Here is an 8,690-nt window from a genome sequence, read left to right as displayed (position 1 = left end):
TGCCTTGCCACAATTCTGTCTCTGAGCTCTTCAGGCAGTTCCTTTGACCTCATGATTCTCATTTGCTCTGACATGCACTGTGAGCTGTAAGGTCTTATATAGACAGGTGTGTGGCTTTCCTAATCAAGTCCAATCAGTATAATCAAACACAGCTGGACTCAAATGAAGGTGTAGAACCATCTCAAGGATGATCAGAAGAAATAGACAGCACCTGAGTTAAATATGAGTGTCACGGCAAAGGGTCTGAATACTTATGACCATGTGATATTTCAGTTTTTCTTTTTTAATAAATTTGCAAAAATTTCTACATTTCTGTTTTTTTTCTGTCAAGATGGGGTGCTGAGTGTACATTACTGAGAAATAAAATGAACTTTTTTGATTTTTGGAAAATGGCTGCAATGAAACAAAGAGTGAAAAATTTAAAGGGGTCTGAATACTTTCCGTACCCACTGTACATCGAATCAGACATTACTGATATAGGCCCTGTTATGACCCTGGGGTCATATTTTGTAATTTGTTTATCTCTCACCCTGCACTGTCAACTGTCTCCTCCCTTAGAGTGTGTGTGTGTGTTTCTCTTCTGAAATACAACAACACAGGGAAAATACATTAATACGGCAAACTGCCAAATTTAATGGCAAAATTAATGGTAATATAAAGAAATGATCATTTGCTTCTGTTCTGAGTCAGCATGTGCTGCTACATTCTGAATAATCTGTAACTTATTTATAGCTTCCTTAGGTACACCAGAAAGGAGATCATTGCAGTATGAAGCCTGCTAGTGATAAAAAACAAAACAAAAAACATGCATAGGTCTCTCAGTTTACGCCTGGGAGAGAAGAGGTTGGACTTCAGCAATATTTCTGAGGTGATATACTGTAAGGCCGTTTTAGTGAGATTGCTGATGTGAACAGTCGAAATTCACATCAGGGTCTAGAAGCATGGTATTTTAAGATGCACAGTATCGCTTTTTGGGCTTTACTTGGATAATTAAAACCTTTGTTCAATTTCAAGAAGATAAAAGCTCAGAAAACAATGGCACTCATTTGCTTTTAGGATCTAGATTGTCTTAAACCTCTTGTGTTTATGCTAATCGATTTTTCAACAAAATCATGTGTGTCTTTTTGAATGTGAATGTTTTGTTATTAATGATCAAATAAACGAACTTTGCAGCACACTGAGCTTGAAACAATATGTGTTTAATACAGCAGTAGTGACTATAGTGTCTTGTTGTATACATTTACCTTTATTTCAGGTCTCTGTTGTAAAGGAGTCCTGAATCTCAAATGAGACTTCTTGAATAAATGAGGCTTAGCCAACTACTTTGTACTTACAGGTGATTTGCTAATGTTCAATAATCAAGCTAACATACTAAACTGAGGTGGTAACATTATTCACTTTGTCATTATGAGCATGTTAGCATGTAATCCAAACTACAGCCTCCATAGATATATGCATGTAGATACACAGCTAGCTTGTGAGATGTGTCTCTGTTCAAATAGTAGGAAATATTAGACTTTTATTCTTTTGGATGCTTTAATAAAAGAAATGCCAAAACCAAGCAATGGGGAATAAGATTTCACTCATTAGATGCTATTTTACAATATTTTACTATTAACAAGACTGCTCTGCATTTGACATATCACAATAAGTAATCCTTCTTTCATCTAACATAATGTTAAGTGATTGTCCCAAGGGCATAGAATTTACCAGACCGTTGTCATCTCAGGGCGTCCAATACCAACACTTTCAAAAAAAGTGACAAAACGTAGTTATTTGACGACAAAGGTACCCTTCAGCGTCTCTTTGAGACGCTCTGGGGCTTCTCGTACCATCTGGAAGTACTAGCTAGCTAGTGCTAGCTAGCTACGTTCGAATGAAAGGTGTTGACAGCCCCCCGAAGCCCCTTACCTTACGACAACCATCAGAAATGTTAATACCTAAACCTAAGTCACAGACTCTATGCATGTTGACCGGCTAACCCTATAGCTGTTCACATCGGCCACAAGGCCAATGTGCTAGCAGGTAGGGTTAGCCTTCTTTGTGTTGCTGTGATGTAGCAAACAGTGGCGTTTCATACGGACACTGAAGGGTACCTTTAGCGTAAAATACTTACACTTTGTCATGTTGTCTGAAAGCGTCAATTCTAACGCATTAAGATGAGAATGTGTTGGAATTTACGTGTCCCTACCAATATCCAGCGACTACTGAGTTGTCCCTAGCAATAAGTAAACCACAGTTGTGGAGTCAGTTTCTACTCAATGTATCTGGTACACAAACAGTTAACATCTTTCATTCTCTACTACGAGTCCAATCCTTTTTTAAGGTTTTTTTTTTTCCTCAAGTATCTTTATTGGGATGACAATGTACAGCATAGTAAATACCGCTGAAAGTGTGACTTGTCACCCAGTTTTACATTATTAAGACATACAGGAACATACAGGAACAAAACATTTCCCCACTTCCATACTTAAGAACCATGTTCGACAAAATGTGTGAATGGGGGAATGATAGATTAAAAGAGAAAAATAATAAATAAAAACAAAAACAACGTACAAAATATGTAAACAAAATAAATGAATAAATAAAATAAAATAATGAAGAAGGAATATCTGCCCGCTCTGTGACCCGACTAACTGTAAAATCTACTCATCTTCCAGAGAAGAAATAGAATTTACAAAGGAAAAAAAGGTCCTCACATCTTATTAAAGTTATTGGAGCAGCCTCTAATACTGTATTTAATTTTCTCAAGGTATAAAAAGGACATGTCGCTAAGCTAGGAGTCAGAGGGTGGAGGTTGAAGCACTGAAGCAAAATGCGCCTACAGGCTACAAGGGATGCAAAAGCTATAGTATTTCTTTGCCTAAGAGTAAAGCTGTTAAAATTTCCAAGTCAAAGAAGCCAGTTTGGTCCAAGAGGAAAACGTGCGTATGATTGGTAGAGAGCATCTGTCACACATATCGCCCGTGTTGTATAGCTTGTTAAGTTTAGCTTTGGACAGGTGTGTCCTGTGTAAAACCTTAAACTGAATCAGTGTCAGTCTAGCGCAAGATGAAGTAGAGTTAGCCCTGCTGAGGGCCACCCGCCACCATTAGTCTGACAATACAGTACCAAGCTCTTTTTCCCAAGTAGTCCTAGTTGCTGAGGCAGATAATAAGAATGATGTGATTAACTTCATCGTGCCAAAAATGACTCTACTGGCTGCAGAAAATGACAAAATTATATCAGTGAGAGATTTAGGTGGTTGATGGGGAAAGTTGGGGAAGTTACAGCAAACAAAGTCTCGTATTTGAAAATATCTGAATACATGGGATTGTGGCAGGCCATATCTAGTTTTAAGATATTCAAAAGAGGTAAAAAACCTTTTCAGAAAAAAACTGTTCGAGATGAACCAGGCCTTTCTTTCTCCACAAGGAGAAAGCTGGATCAAGATCCGCAGGCCGAAATAGGTGGTTATCGCAGATGGGCATCAGCGTGGAGGGAGAAGAGATTTTAAAGTTACGCCTAAACTGTCTCCAGATCTTTATAGTAGACAAAATGACAGGGTTAGAGGTGTATTTTTTAGGAGGCGTTGCATATTGAAGTTGACAGGGAAATTGGATTGGAGTCGGCTTCCAATTGACCAGTCTGTATTGGCAAAGTTGTGCCACATATATATATTTTTTGGATATTAGCCGCCAGGTAGTATGCCAGAAAATTAGGTAGAGCTAGACCACCATCTTCCTTAGCTCTAGTAGCTCGAGTATTATTCTTCCCTGCCCAAATAAAAGATGAAACATACCTATCCAATTCTTTGAAAAAAGATTGGATATATTGTTAAACACTGTCATACAAATAAGAATTTAGGTAGGACATTCATTTTAATCGAATTTATTCTTCCAAGAAGTGAAAAGGGGAGGTGGTTCCAACGTTGGAGATCTGATCTGACTTCCTTAACTAACTTCAATATGTTATGTTTATAAAGTGAAGAGAGACTGTAAGAGATATTAATGCCTAAATACCAAAAGCTGGAGGAAGCCAATTTGAAAGGTAGTGCATGGGTCGGGATCTGCTTCGCAGCATTGTTTACAGGGAAACATTCGCTCTTACTATTTAACTTATAGCCTGAAAAGGAGCCGAATTCCTGTAAAGTATCAAGAATCTTATTAATGACGGAAGTGGGGTTTGAGACATAGAGCAAAAGATCATCAGCATAGAGCGAGACTCTGTGCTCCACCCCATTTCTGTATATGCCAGTGAAAAGCGGTGACTTTCTAAGAGCAATGGAGAGTGGCTCGATTGCATTGTCAAATAGCATAGGTGATAAGGGGCAGCCTTGACGGCAGCCACGTGTTAGGGGGAAAAACTTGAATGAATATTGTTAGTGGTCATGTTAGCGGTAGGGGCCCTGTATAATAGTTGAATCCATGAGATATGTCTTTCACCAAAACCAATCTGTTGAGGACTGAGAATAGATAACCCCACTCCACTTGGTCGAAGGCCTACTCAGCGTCCATAGAGATTACCATTTCAGCGTATTTTGAGTAGGCGACAGATATTTGAGGATAATTGTCTGACCTTTATGAAGCCTGTTTGGTCACTAGAAATAATAATAATAATTATAATAATAATAATCAATAGGCAGGGGTTGAGGCGGCAAGCAAGGATCTTGGCTAATAACTTTATATCGGAGTTAAGCAGGCTAACAGTCCTCCAGCTGCTACATTCTACTGGGTCTTTATTTTTCTTTGGGATGAGTGAAAGTGAGTTGAAGATAAAGGAAGTGAGCCAAGTGCCAAGGAGTCATTGAACATATCCAACATCAAGGGAACTAGTTGAAGCCATCTGGACCCAGTGCCTTGCCGTTTTACATCAGTTTGAGACTGGCTGGACTTCTTCTAAGCGGAGCGGAGCGTCCAGATTGGATGTGGTTGCTTTATCAATTGTGGGGTATTCTAAATTGTATAGGAATTCGTTCATTGGAGAATTATCAGATAGGGCTTCAGATTTGTATATATTGGAATAGTATAGGGCAAAAACATTATTTATCTCAGTTGGATCTGTGACTACGGAGCTAGGGGTACTGCGAATTTGAGTGATGAGTCGAGAGGCAAATTGGCGCTTTAATTGCAATGCTAACGCCATTAATCGTAATACATACTCTTTGTGCGCCTTAAAAGGAAATCTGCCTCATTTGCAGAGATGAGATCAAACTCAGTCTGGAGTTTGAGTCTCTTCATCTGAAGAGTGGGATTAGAAAATAAGTTGCTTGTCTCTGTCTTTCTTACTTGCGTGTCATTTCACTGTATAATATATGATATAATCTCTCCACGTATTACTGCTTTAAAAGTTTCCCATAAAAGGGACGGGGAAGTTGAATTGGATTTTTTATTTTATTTTTATTATTTTGGATAAAGAGTGAAATCTTCTCAGATATAAATTATTAAAATCTATTAGAGGATAATAATCCTGTGTTTTATCCCCAGTTTTGGTGCTTTTCACATCTAGGGAGGAATTCCAAGTCTAACAGAAGAGGGGTGTGATCTGAGATAGCTATTGTATGGTATTTGTATGATTTCACTAAAGGTAGAAGTATTTTATCTAGAAAAAAATAATCAATACAAGAGTATGTCTTGTGAACGTGGGAATAGAATGAAAACTCTTTTGTTGTTGGATGTCTAGAGCGCCACACATCCACAAACCCGAGTTGGTCTGTGAGTAGAAAGAAGAAGTGTAGAAAGAGCTCTAGCCATATTAGACCATGTTATGTTTTTTGGGTTTGATTTATCTAGAGCAGGATTAGACACTAAGTTAAGGTCTCCCCCAAAAATTAAGTGGTGAGAATTCAGGGATGGAATTAATGAGAATAACGAAGTCATAAAATTAGGGCAGTCCCACTTGGGGGTGTAGATGCAAGCCAGAATGACAGGGGTCTGAAATAACATACCCATGACTACAATATAACGTCCATTTGGGTCTGATATTATTTGTTCGGGTAAGAACTGTATTCGCTTGTGTAACAAAATAGCTGTACCTCTTGAACGGCTATTAAAGAGTGGAAAACCTGTCCAACCCAGGCCTTCCGTAGTCTGGTGTGGTCACACTGGCGCAGATGGGTTTCCTGAAGGAAAGCAACTCTTCAGACGGGAGAGCACTCTTGTTCTTTTGATAGGCCCACCAAGTCCCCTCACATTCCAGGTCATGAACCGAACAGATCCTAGATTATTTTGCCAACACAAGACATTTAGTTTAAATCCAAATTATTGGTTTCTGAAAGTATGTGAGGACCCATGGCCGACCATGTGTAATGAGTAACAGAGCAAGGTAACCGCAGAGTAAATGTAGCAATAGTGTACAGAAACTCGGGGAGCAGAGATACTTGTCCTAGACTCATCTTAAAACCTGGATGAGCAAGCAGGAAATATTAACAACAATTTGCTGCCCTTCAAAATGTATTCTTATTTACACTCAGACAAAAACAGACATTGGCTTAGCATCTTAGCAGATAATGTTACGCGTTAATGCTTAGCAGAAGCAATCAAGTCCGTTTACAACGTCCACTCCATAATCAGCAAACAACCTCAGCAAAATTAGGACACATTCATGCAGAGTCCATTTGAATCACTTACGTTGGACACTTGATAGAAACCATCGGCTTCCTCTGCAGAGTCAAATATGCAAGTCTGTCCATTAACAGTAATACGCAGGCGGGCCGGGTAGATTAGGCCAAAGCGTATACCGTCCTTGTAGAGTAAAGACTTCACTTTGTTGTAAGAGGCCCGTTTCCTGGTGAGTGTGGCACTGAAGTCTTCAAAAAACCTGATGGGTTGCCCATTGTATGAGACATCCAGGTTTTTCTTGGCCCACTGCAGAATGAACTCTCTCTGGGTATATTTGTGGAAACGGACGATGAAAGGTCAGGATCCTTTCGGCGGTTTCGGGCCCAGACTGCGATGCACTCTGTCTAATTCCAAGCTGGGATCCTGAAGTGCGTCTCCGACCACCTCCTTTAACAGTGTAACCAAGAGTCAAGCATTGTTCCCCTCCGTCACCTCCGGGATGCCGACTACACGGAGGTTCTGTCATTTGAAGCAGGAGACAAGGTCTTCCATGGCAAGCTGCAGTTTCTCGGTCATCTGGGTAGCTGTCTCCAACTTAGATTTCAGCGTTGCTACGTCGTGCTCTAAGCTGGTGATTCCGTCCGAGTGGGTATTAGAGATTTGCTCATCTCCGATAGAGTTGCAGTGTGACTTCTTATGGTTTGAAAAACTAAGAAACAATGACAGAGTTCTGAGTGTAGAAATTATGAAGCGACAAAGTATACCCGGGAGCAAACACCATGCAACCGATCACTCCACCGCCATGACCGGAAGTCCTCCTTTTTTAAGTTTTGAAAGATTATATCCTCCCCCCCCATATGCAGTGGTTTGGTCTGCTGCATATCTTTTTCAGACCCTCCGTGACCTTTTTTCAAAAAGCAACAAATCTGGCGAGTTATTCAGACCATCAGGGGGAAAGTGAGAAATATACAAAGTCTATTATATTGTAGGATAATTTTTTCTCAGAGTAATCTCAGTCAGCGGCTCTTCAGGCAGAAGCACAGTGTACCTCACCTCGCAGGCACGAGTGAAAGTTCTCTCTGTCTCTGTCGTAAGCAGCAGAATTTGTAGTAATGAGAGAGTTTCAACACGCACCCACCTAAATTACTTATTTAAAAACACATAATTTCAGCAAGTATCCTATATCAACAATACATGACTGGCATTTGTAACAAACTCATTGTAAATTCAGCAAGTTATGAAGATTATTTTTGAAGACCTGCCTAGTTTCCCCATACCAATATAACGGCCCAATTGACACATTGCTGCGATGAACTGCAGCAGAATCAAAGAGGTGTCAGCATGGCTGTAGACTGTAGTTTATCTCTGTGGTTTTCAGAAGGGGGGTAAAGGTGTTTATACTCTCACACAGATGCATTTTAAGCCACTTAACACCCCAAAACTTCCGAGTTCTAACCAGCAACTAATGCTAATACTGCTCTGCTCAAAATTGTGTATGTATTCCATTCCAGTCCATTTTTGAATGTTGAGCACAAATGGAGTCCTGCTGTGCATTGGTACTGGTGTTTCTATTTGATATACAGATACGTCCAGGATAATATTCATGTATCTCTCACCATGTGAATCTTCTCACTACCAAACTTGAGCATGTGATCATGTTTCCTATTAGGTCATACAGTGTTGTTTCAGGCTGGCCAATCAAACACAGTCTTGTCTGTGAAGAGTGGAGAAACTATTAGTATTCTTTCGTTCTTCAAAGCAATTTGAACACGATGACATCTCCAAAGTTTGTTTTCTACCTGACATGTTTATTCTTGGTGAAGAAGGGTGAGTTGTGATTTTACCTTTCAATGTACTTTACGGTCACTCCTCAAAGGTAACTGTGTATTTGCTTTGTCTCTCATTTCACTTCAGCTCCGCTGGTTGAACTGAAATTGTCTTCGTCTCAGCATCAAGCAACTGTTTTTTTATCAGTTAAAGCAGGAGAAAAGTTGACTTTACAATGTTCTTATGACGTTGACATTCCAGCAAGGATTTACTGGTACAAACAAGTTCTGGGACAGAAACCAAGGTGCATCTCTGCCTTCAGTGTGTTTAATAAAAATCACTCTTTTTATGATGAGTTCAAGAACGATAAGCGCTTCACACTGC

This window comes from Micropterus dolomieu, linkage group LG12 (genome assembly GCF_021292245.1).
Source record: "Micropterus dolomieu isolate WLL.071019.BEF.003 ecotype Adirondacks linkage group LG12, ASM2129224v1, whole genome shotgun sequence".
In the NCBI taxonomy this organism is placed as follows: Eukaryota; Metazoa; Chordata; class Actinopteri; order Centrarchiformes; family Centrarchidae; genus Micropterus; species Micropterus dolomieu.
The sequence above is the reverse complement of the archived record's forward strand: the minus strand, read 5'-3'. Positions refer to the sequence as shown.